This window comes from Triturus cristatus, chromosome 11 (assembly GCF_964204655.1).
Source record: "Triturus cristatus chromosome 11, aTriCri1.1, whole genome shotgun sequence".
NCBI lineage: Eukaryota > Metazoa > Chordata > Amphibia > Caudata > Salamandridae > Triturus > Triturus cristatus.
The window spans coordinates 1,105,554,103-1,105,565,310 of NC_140594.1; the positions used below are offsets into that span (position 1 = coordinate 1,105,554,103).

At 45.6% G+C, this 11,208-nt stretch overlaps 1 protein-coding gene across 1 annotated transcript in view; it reads right to left on the reverse strand.

Moving 5' to 3' along the window:
• Positions 1-3,380, reverse strand: part of FAM131A (family with sequence similarity 131 member A) — a 571,148-nt gene extending 567,768 nt beyond the window's left edge. Inside the window, exon 1 of the mRNA XM_085635533.1 lies at positions 2,916-3,380. The gene's annotated coding sequence lies outside the window, so the exon portion shown is untranslated. The remainder of the gene's footprint in view (positions 1-2,915) is intronic.
• Positions 3,381-11,208: the final 7,828 nt, after the last annotated feature.

Here is an 11,208-nt window from a genome sequence, read left to right on the forward strand (position 1 = left end):
CCTCACCCCATTGGGTTTCACCCAGCCCAAAAGAACATTACCTAGAGCCGTTTTAAGGCATGGGCAAAGTGGTCTCTGGCCCAGGGCCCCAGCCTTTCAGGGGCCCCCTGATAGAGCCAGCTCTGTAGAGTCTTGCCCTGATGACCTTGAATCATTTTTATACAAATTGTTTTAAATACTGTTTTGCTTTCATTTATTTTTAATGTAGGTGATGTGCGAGAGTCTTTTACAGACTTTTTGCAGACAAATGATGTGTTTATGTTTCATGCAGCATCCATATAAAAAAAATTCTTTTAGATCGATATAGGACCTCACCTATGAGAAATGGAAGGGATGCCACAGAGATTATTTGCACTGTTATTAGTGAGCTGCTGCTGTGTTACACTATTGAAAATACACATTACAGTTCCTGAATACAAGATGGAAAAACATTAAGAATTTGGACCTGGTGCCTGTACACTATCAGTGACCTGGCCAAAGACAGCATGAAAGGGCTGAAACTGGATCATAAATTCAAAGCTGGTCCGAACAGGGGCCCCCAAAATACATGGACCCCGGGCCCCCAAAATCCTTAAGATGTCCCTGACTTTACCATCGCAAAGCAGTACAGAACTGCACAAAACGTGCAAGTTGCGAAACTTTTATGCAATTCTGTGCAGCTTAGTGATGGTAAAGTGTGGCATCTGAGTGGCATTTCTTTGTATAAGGGAGAGGAGAGGGCACCTACAGTTGTTCCCAGTGGGCCCTCACATCACATTCAGGCCTTGGCGGACTAAGAGGGAGAACGTATTAGGGGTTTACTGGGGGCCAGGTGTTGTCACCTCAGCCCTAGTGTCTTTCTGGGCAGGTTGGGGGGGGGGGGGGCTGGTGTGTTTGCCTAGGCCTAGCAGTGAGGCTACCTTGGCCAGAGCTGCCAACTTTGGCACTCAGGAACTATGTTGGAGTCTCGGCTTTAACTCAACATCCTGTGATTTTGGGTAAATAACTTAACTGGTACATGTAAATAGATCCAATTCCCTCGGGAACAGTTCACACTATATAAAACTACAAAAAACGTTTAAAAAAATAACCGGGCGGTGTTCATGTTCTACAATTCTGCAAACGCCAGAGCATGCTAATTAAAGACACATCTTTTATATATAATAAAAACCTTATTCCTTTGTAACATGGCTTTTCTGCCTTTGTTAATTTGATGATCAGTCACGGATCATTAAGGCAGCTTTAGAAATCAATATAAAGTGCATTTGCCTGACATTTACTGTTTAAAATACATAAAGATTAGGGGGGGTGGGGGGAGGGGGGACGGATTCAGGTGCTTTTTGTCATTTTCGAAAAGGCCAAGATATTAAAATACCCATCGGATCAGGTGTTGTGGCCCTTGGACCATTATATTTCACCCTGCCCGCCTAGCCAAAACTCAGTGCTTCTAGATTTTACCCACGTTACTGGCACTATAAGCTATAAAATGTTAAAATTACCAAACATTTCATAAAACATGTGTCCAACGAGACAAATCAATTGGTATTTCATGAAAGGGCACGGTCCGGGGATGTTGGCCACTTTTTTTTTTTTTTAAAGAGTGCCCTGGCCTAATTGTGATCCCAATTCGACACTGGGTGGAGAATATACATTTTAAAAGAAGTGGAGAAAATATTTTACTGAAAATAGAGGATAGCAATTTTACAAGAAGGTCATATAGGGCAAGTTTCGGGAAGTGGGGAACACGAACAAGCGTTTTACAGAAAGAGGAGAAAATTTGCAGGGGCGTAGGTTCAGGGGAGTGGTTGGGGTGTTACATCCCCCAACAGATATAATATTTAATAGCTGGATATAGAAGCTTTCAGTCAGGCATCCTAAAGTGGAGAACAGGCAGACCACAAGGCGAGGACATGGAAAAGACATTTTTAGGTCGAGCCAGGGCAGCGCATGCACTTCTCTGAGAGGCCTGCTGTATTCAGGTATGGACTTGAAGCTCCACCCACATTTTTCATTGGCTCATTCATTGTCCACTGTAAACTGTGGCTGTTCATTGGTCAAAAGGCTTAGTAGTCGCTCCTTTGTACCGCATTGTCTCATTTAGTAACCTTCCATGGCAACAGCTCCTGTTAACGTGTGTTGTTGCCCGGTAGGCTTTAATTACAGCCTCCGAGCACTATTTTCTCAAATAGCTTTGTCCCACCTGCTGTTGCAGGCAGGACAAGCTGTCTCCTAACATTTTTATATATATATATATATATATATATATATATATATATATATATATATATATATAGCACGAACGCATTTACAATGCAAAAGGTCACGCATTTGCGAGAATTTAAGCTATTGGCCATTATAAGTGACAATGCCTTTTATTTATCGGTTTTTAAAACAACACATAAATAAAAGGCATTATCGATTTACAATGCCAATAGCTCAAACTCTCGTAAATGCAAGACCTATTGCATTGCCAATGCTTGTTACAGGAGGTGGAGAGCAGTTATTCTACAGGAAGTGAATCGCTGGTATTTTGTAGAGAAGAGGTGTTTCACAAAAAGTGTAGAACAGGTACTTAACATTTTACAGCGAGGGGGTGACAGGCATTTTTTCTGTAAGGAGATGACAGGCTTTTTTTTCCCACGCGTGAAGAAATATTTTTCAAGAAGTGAAGAAGAAGCATTTTACACGGAACAAGACCAAGGGAAGAAGACTAGATTTTCATAAAGAGCAAAAAAGGAAAAGACGAGCAGAGCCTATACACGAATTTTACGGGCTTCCACTAAAAATGAGATTATCCATTTAACGCCTTAAAAAGTGAGCGAGAGGCATTTCTAATGCCATTTCACTGGGTTGAGGATTACATTTACCGCATCCACATAGCCTTTGAGGAGGTTAGTTAGCCTGCAGCGCCATCTGCTGGAATGACAACCACTTACCTTCAGATTACTTGAGTCCCATTAGTAGAAGTAGGTTCGCCACTTTCCCAACTTGAAAAGGACTCTGTTGGCGTAAGTGCGCTGTAAGGCACCACCGTTGGCCCTTGTGACACCACCGGCAGTGACGTCACCGGAAATATACCTTTGAGAAACTGGTGACGCTGTTAAAGTCTATGGAAGAAGCGGGCCGGTTGATAGGTATGATGATGCCGGTTTATTACAAATCAAATAAACAAGAACGACCGGCTGCACTACGGTACAGGGGCTGGCAGACCCCTGCAGGGCTACTCAGCAGCAGGAGATGGCACATGAGCCACCCAAGACGGGCATACTGCCGTCCCCGGCCTGTAATCCACCTTGGATGACAACTCCGGTGTCCACTTTGCACAAGAAGCTGCCCATAACAGCAGCTCTGTTGTGCTCGACTGTGTGGACCACAGAACAAGGCAGGATTGTGTTCCGCAGGTGTGTTAACATCCACTCAGCGGTCTGCGGCTGCGCGCTCCACCCACGGAGGCAGCTCAGCGGTCTCCTGGTTCTGGGGCCGATTCCTTTTCTGGCAAGCTGCCTGCTGGGGCTTGTAGTTCCCACAACATTTTGTTTTTTTGCAGGCGCGCAACGCTGAAAGGGCTTAAAATGCCGGCCATGTGTTGTTTAAAGAGCCTGCAAAGACTAAATAGGGTTATGAATAAAAAAGTATGTTTCATTTGAAATGTGACTTTTCTGTCTTTGTTCCCCATTATTATAATTATCAGTCACGGATCACTCAAGCAGCCCTAGAAAACAATTTAAAGTGCGTTCTATTTATATTTGCTGCTCGAAGTATGCACAGATAAGTGCTAAAAATACTGCTTTAGGTGACTGCTTATTTTTGTAGCGTCTGGGACATCTAAATAATGAGCTGGCAACCCTAATCATAAGACTGGAAGTTTTTTGCAAGATCAGCACATTTATTTCCTCCACCCTGAACCCTGGTTAATGCCATAATAGCAATAGTTTAACTTATCTGAAACCCTATGCCCCCGTCAATAACAAGCTGAGTTACTTCAAGTGTCTGGGAATGCACCCTGCATTCAGACAACTCACTCCTCATTCTCGGTCTTCACTTTCACGCTCATTCTGCACTCACAGCGATCTCAATGCACTCACACCATTCACTCGATCACCCTGCACTCACAGTGATCACTCTGTACTCACAATGCACCTGCGCTGTTCACCCTGTACCTCACCCTGCAGTCACATGTGCACACTACCCACCCTGCACTTATGTGACACTTCACTCACCTGTCCCCCTCACTGCTCAATCCGCAATCTCACTCAAACAAGCCCATTACTACCATGCATTCATCCCAGTCTGCACTTACATCCGCACCCAAATTCATATGGTCACCTCACTCACCCTGCAGTCACTCCTCTTACCCTACTCTCACACTGTTGCACCGCTCACCGTGCACTCACATGAGCACTCCTGCCACCCACACAGCGAAGAAGGTTAATGTGCCTGCTACAAAGAACGTGTACCATGCAGATCACAGGACTGAGTGTGAGTAAACTATGAGTAGCGCTATAAACAAAATGAAATGTTTGTCAGAAAGGTGCTTGTAGGAGGCTGGCTTAGTATATGGTGCTCACCACACCAGGGAAGCCGGGTGCATAGGTGTGAAATGATGTCGGAAATCGCCGCAGACCACAATGGAGGACTTCAGTAAAGATGCAGCTGGCGAAGAAGGTGAAAGAGTTCGGTGGAACCCAAAGGTGGATTCAAGGGTAGAAGAACTGCAAGCAGAGGAGACAGAGTCTATGCCACTGGAAAGGAAGACAAATGCCCACCGATGTTGATAAATGCAGGAGAGTTGACGGTGCCGTTGAAGTTGCAGCTGTGCGGACCAGACGACGATGAGGATGACCAGAAGCTACTTACAAGCTCCCATGTTGGGTGTCGAGAGCCAGGAGGTCAGTGTCCGCCGGGGGCACCAACAAGCCTTGGCAATGGCAATAGGTGCAGTATTCGAAAAAGGTGCAATGTCGGGACCAGCAAGGTCCAAGTGACTCACCATGATCAAGTAAGTCAGAGCAGGACCGGAGCAAGCAGGGGAGCCCACTGGAGCCAAAGAAGACCCTTGAGAGGACCCACAGGCCGGAGGCACATGAGTCGCAAGTGGACCTCGAACAGCTCGCCAGGGATCAAGGGCCACGGTGCAGAGGATGTTGTGAGGATGAAGATCTTGGCTGCAGGAGATGCTTGAGACTGGAGTTCCTTGGAACACGAAGATCTCTAGAGGAGAGAGTCAACAAGCCTTGGCAACAGCAAGTTGATGCGGTGCACAAGGCTACTGCTCCAGCGGTTCTGACGAGGGATACTGGCTTCAAACTTGCTGTGAAGACAGGCCAGGCCTCAAGGGAGTTGCAGAACCACCACCTGTGTTGCTAAGCCTTTCGGAGTCCATGTGAGCCCAGGATCAGCAGACCAATCAGCTGTGTTGCGGTACCTGCAGATGCAGAAGAGTGACTCCTTCACTCCAAAGGAGATTCCTGTGGGTGTCTTGGATGTCCACAGGCCCTGTGAAGAAACTGTATGGAGCACAGGCACAGACGTTGCAGAAGACTTGCAGAACTACAAGACCAGGAGCAGCAGGAGTCTACCCAGTTGCAGTCTTGGTTCCCAACGCGAAGTCAAGAGTGCCCAGAAAGTCGAAGAGGAAGCGGAGTTGGATATGAATCTTGTCCCACGACTAATCTAGGGACCCACCCACAGGTAGGCACCTATGTACCCTAAGGAGAGGGTTAGAACAATTCAAGTGTCCCTCCCAGAGGAGGGGCTGGACAGTGGGGAGGATACTCCCATGTCCTTGGTCCAGTTTCACACTTGAGCATGAGTCAAAGGCTCCCTGAGCTGGTTTGAACTGGAGTATGCAAGGAGGGCACCAAATGTGCACTTCAAGTAGTCTCAGTGGCGCTGGCAAGCGCCCCCACTCTGTCCCAATACACTAAATCCTGTCTGGGAGGGGGTTACCCCGCCTTGTGACAAAAAACCTATTGTCTTGCCTCCCCTGCTCGAGCTTGGCTCAGCAGCAGGGGGGCAGAATCGTGTCTCTGGTCGGCAGCAGCCATAGTTTGCTGTCCAGGTCTAGAAGACTGGTACCGGGAGCACTGAGGGCCTCCCGGAGGAGCTCCAGAGTGCATGGATTCAAACCTCCCAAACTGTTTACGGTATTGAGGTATGATTCCAACATGTTTGATGCCAAAGACAACAGGGTTCGTTACAGCCAGTTTAGAGATGGCCATCGCATAATGACGCATGGCCACTCTATGTATCGTAATGGCTGCTGCACTTACAACCCATGAAATTGGACTCCGAGGATTGTTGGGGTGTCCTGCTCATGCAGAGGCACCCTCATACTTGGAACCGAGCACCCTGCCTTCAGGATTGAAAGGCCTGCTTAAGAGGTGGCTTTCTGTTTTCTTTGCCCCGCCTTTTCTCCCACTCGGTTCACCTCAATGTAGTGTCTGATATTATGCGCGCTTGGACCTACGCGGTTCTGGGCAGACTATAAACTGAAAGTATGTAGTCTGCTGGGAGTTGTTAAGGTGTGGTTATGAAAATTATGACGCAATGCATGCAGTGTGTGATCGTATGTCGAAGAATAAAAACGCCTGTTACAGAGTTCCGTGTGTGGCATGTTCATTTGCATGCTTCCATGCTGGGAAAGACGCTACAAGTGGCAACGAAGGTGGGCTATGTGCCCTGAAGAAACAAGACTCCTCTCCCTGAGAGTTTGCAAGGCACAGCAAACAGTTAGTGCATGCTGCGCAAGACCAAAATCAATGCAAAGCAGTCCGCGGTTGGCCTCTGTGGAGTCAAAGCCCCGCTCCAGCCCACACACAGCCTTCGAAGAAGTTGAAGGCCCTGCAGAGGAGCACATTCAAAAAGCCCACCAGAACCCGTTGGAAAGGCTGAAAGAAGAGCTACTGTGCCGCACCATAATACAGAGACATCATCCATACGAAGCAAACTCTAAAGGCAGAGTCGACCAGGTAGGAAAACAGAAACGTGCTTACCGGCACAGGCAATTAAAACACCACACAACCTCAAATCAGACGTGAAGACCCAGGCTCAACCGCGAGACCAATATGTGCAAGAGTTGCAGGTGGCATCCTGTGCAACAAACGCTGGCTGAACAGCATATACTTTCAACAGCAGCAGAAAGAAGCGCAAGCTACACCGCAGCTGCATTACTAAAACCATCACAACTATTTGACAAAGCGAAGAAACAGAACATTGGTGCCAGGTGGGATCCATGGATTGAAACGTTCATTGACTTCATAGATGCGCTAGAAGACGATAATAAGAAAATCATCAAATATTTAAAAAACCTTGCTGGTGATGGAGTGAAAGAAGGGCTGAAGAAAGTCTCACAAACTGTTGCAATATCGTACCAAAAGATAAATGAAGCATTGGAAGCCAAGTTCAATCCGATGCCGAATGTCGACTATGAAGGGTACATCTTCAACCAAACTACCGACAACAGACTGGTGAAGCAATGGATGAGTATGTTGAGAGACTTGATGCACTTATCAAACACTGTAAGATCTGTGACTTTAATGATGAAGTAGCCATGCGCCTCAAGAGTCATTGATGGCTGTCTTTCAGATTCCTTCAGGAGACAAATGTTGAGAGAGACATTCATTTTAGAGAAAATGCTAATGGCAGCAAGGACAGAAGTACCACCAGATCGACAAGCTGCTAATATGGAAGCAGGAACAGCACACAATGAATCAGCATTGATCATGAAAAGCAAATATAAGCACAAAATAGATGCGTACAAGTCGACATCTCCCAAGATTTTTGTCCCGGCAGGCAAAGGCAAGAAAAATAGGAACCCAAGGGGGCCTCTCAATCTATGTGACACTGCTCCTTCAGCCTGAGCTGCTTGGAGTCTGACTCACCGCAAATATTCAGCCTAATAATATCCAATTGGGACTTTGGCAACAAAATCCGTCCAATGGTTGTCCTAAATGTTTACATCAATCCAGGTTCCAGGCAAAATGAGCAAAATATTAAATCAATTTCTCATGGTACTAGAAAGCGCGTATAATGGTATCCCACGAATACTCACCAGCAATCTTAATCTCAATTTGGCAAATCACCTTAGAGGGAGTGGTAAGTTAAGAAGAAAGGACATGCGCTGGGTCATACTAAATACAGTTGTATTAATAAAATAGACCACATCCTCATCCACACTTTAGAGGCCCTTGGATATCAGGCACTCAACGGGCACTGTCAACGTCACAAGAAAATCCCTCAAAATTGAGTCTGTCTTGAACTACACCAGTGTTGCGCTCCCTCTCTTCAATACAATTGTGAGTTTTAACGTAAATGCAAGATGTGAGAATGACCACTCACCTCAGACCCTCAGGATCACGAACTCCAAAGAACCAGTACATGTATATGAGGCCATTGGCACTCAGGATGTAAGCAGCCATTGGCAAAGGGTCCGATGGATTACCCCCGCCTCAGCTAGTTACAAGGAGTGGAAGCAGACCAGCACAACATTAAACTGGGACCATGAAGACCCAGCCAGGGCATGGCAAATTACTTTAGATTATCTCAAACCCTATCTCTCAAAATTCATCAAACGGCCCGCAGCGATCTCAATTGAGGAAAAGTAGAAAATGGTACTCGAAAACCTTAAGGCTCCAACGTCGAGCAATGGCAATCGAGATGAAGGCCATCCATACTCATCGTAATCCCGCATTTCAGCGTCAAAAACTCTGCGAGCCAATGCAAAGCATATCAAAATACAGTCTGGTCAGCAAAAAAGATCCCAAAGTGATCAAGAAGGGATTGAGATTGTGCACGCCTGCAAAAACAATAACGCTATATCTCTTTGGTCGCTAATCAACCAACTGGATAGAGATATTCAACTGCAATGTCAGGCAACAATGTCACTGAAAAAACATGGATGAGGCACATCAAATCTTTATATAAAAGGAGGACCCAAGTCCCCTTCCATCGCATAATGAAACAGCACAACTGCCTTATCCTTTTCCTCGAGCAAAATAAACAAAACATTTTGAGAAATGTAGATGGAATGGCACAACCGGCCCAAATGGGGTTTCGGCAACTATCAGCAAACAAGACTGTGATTTCTGGTGTGCACGTTTTTATTCTTGGTTCAATTTTTGTCCAAAAGAAAAGGTAGTTCCAGAATCCTGGTGTGGATCAATGTAAAGTGCAGGTGTGACGGGATAACATTTACTCAAACTGGAAAAAAAAGACATCAAGTTTGATGCAATTCCTCAGCCCCCCTCATCCTGGAACATCTACAGCTTGAAATTTATCTAACAACGACCAGTCCACTTTTTTCCAGTTGGTGCACAATTAGCAGTAGAGTCCGCAGGATCATAAAAAGAAGCATCAGATCTGGCCAGTCCCAAGTAGTGTCCTCTTCGTATTCCTTTGGACCGTATTGTTCCACATCATGACCTATGCAACCCCTTCCATGATATGTAGGGTAAGGTGCTGAAGTGACTGTGCGAGAGCGGCTGAAAGGGCGGAGCTATTGCTCATTCTTCTTTCTCACAGTAGCCTCTGAGTCTTTATCTGATATCAGCTTGTTGGCTTTTATGATAAATGTTGTATAGGCTGCAATCACTCCGGGACATTCACCTTTTAGCCAGAAGAGTAAGGTGTGACAGCAGGTTCTGATGCCGTTCTGGTTAAAAAGGTTATGCATGAAAGCCTTACATCCAGTTAGCAGCTTGGGACAAGTTGAAACAATGGGAATCAGACTTTCCGTGTGGAGAAGACGAAGCCTCCATTTAGAACACAAAAGGCCTCCTTGACCATTTCTGCAGGTAGTTGTTAGTTTGGCACGAGCCGAAACGCGTTTGAAGGAACTTGCTTTTAATAAAAAATCTCATTAAAACAGTCAAGTATGATTGCAGGGGGTGGTTTGTAAGAGTCAATGACTGTCCATGCATGGTTTCTTTTGACTAAAATCTCTTTTGTCCCCCAGCCATGAGATCTTCTTTATTGGCTTGTTTAAGGATGTTTTGAGAGGGCGTGCTGTAATGTTGCATCTCATAGTTCATTACCCTCAAGGGCATTCACAGCCAGATCGAAAGCCTGTGCCCAACTGTTTGTTTTTAGAGATGCCATTTGTATTTCTTCTCATATTTCAGCACACAGTACTGACTGATCAGATAGCTTTAGTAGTGACATGCACTTGAGCAAAGAGCCATGTTGTACTAATACTTGGGTTAGCGGACCAAATTCCAGCCACAGTTGTTCCGGGCGTCGCTTGCGGTACGCTATAAAGAAGGCGAAATCATGTCTTGCTTTGAGCAGAGTTAAGAAAGGCCCTTAACTTCCCTGGGAAAGCCACTAAGCCAAAGCTAATTGTTGGAATAAATTTGACTTTTATCACTGCAAGAAGAGGAGCCAAAGTGGGACTTTGCAGTTTGCGGTGTAAGGATTGAAGGGCTGAAATTAATGAATTAATGAGGCGGTCTTTGGCTCAGTTGAATTTAGATGAAAGTGAAAGGAAAGGCGTCCCTGCAGCCAAACACTGAGGTATTTATAACAGGTGCTTCTTGAGACCAGCAGTTCACCCAGGAGCCAATTGCCTTTCTTCAGGACCTTTTTTCCGAACAGCACGATCTGGGTTTTTGTGAGGCTCACCACCATTTTGTTTTTTGCACAGTACGCATGGAAATTGTTTAAGAGCCTCTGGAGCCCAATGCCTGTCAAATTCATCAGAACTACATCATCTGCATATTGTAATGAGGTCCTTTGATGATGCCACCGTCTTGGTGGATGTGATTTGGCTGTGCCAAGGTGTACACTTAGGTCAAATGTAAACAGATTGAAGAGCAGTAGGGCCAGGATGCACCCTTGTTTCAGGCCCCTTTTGCTTACCATTTTAGATGACAAGCCATTGTTTGAACCAAGTTTCGACCACTGCCCAGTTATTTGAATACAGTAGTTGGATGGTGCATAGCAGTTTTGCAGGGATGTTCCAGTCGGCCAGCTTTCTCCATAAGAGATTGCGGTTGACGTGGTCAAATGCTTTGGAGAAATCGTCAAAGTAGGAATATAAATGCTGCTTTCTATTGATTATAGATTTCTCAGCAATCATTGAGAGCGCGACTAAGTTATCTGTGGTACTACATTTAGCTCTGAATCCAGTTTGATTGAAAGCGATTAATTTTTCTCTTTCCGCATAACATTCCAGCTCTGCGAGTAGTAAGCTAGCAAAGATTTTTGAGTCTATGTCCAGAAGGGTGATCA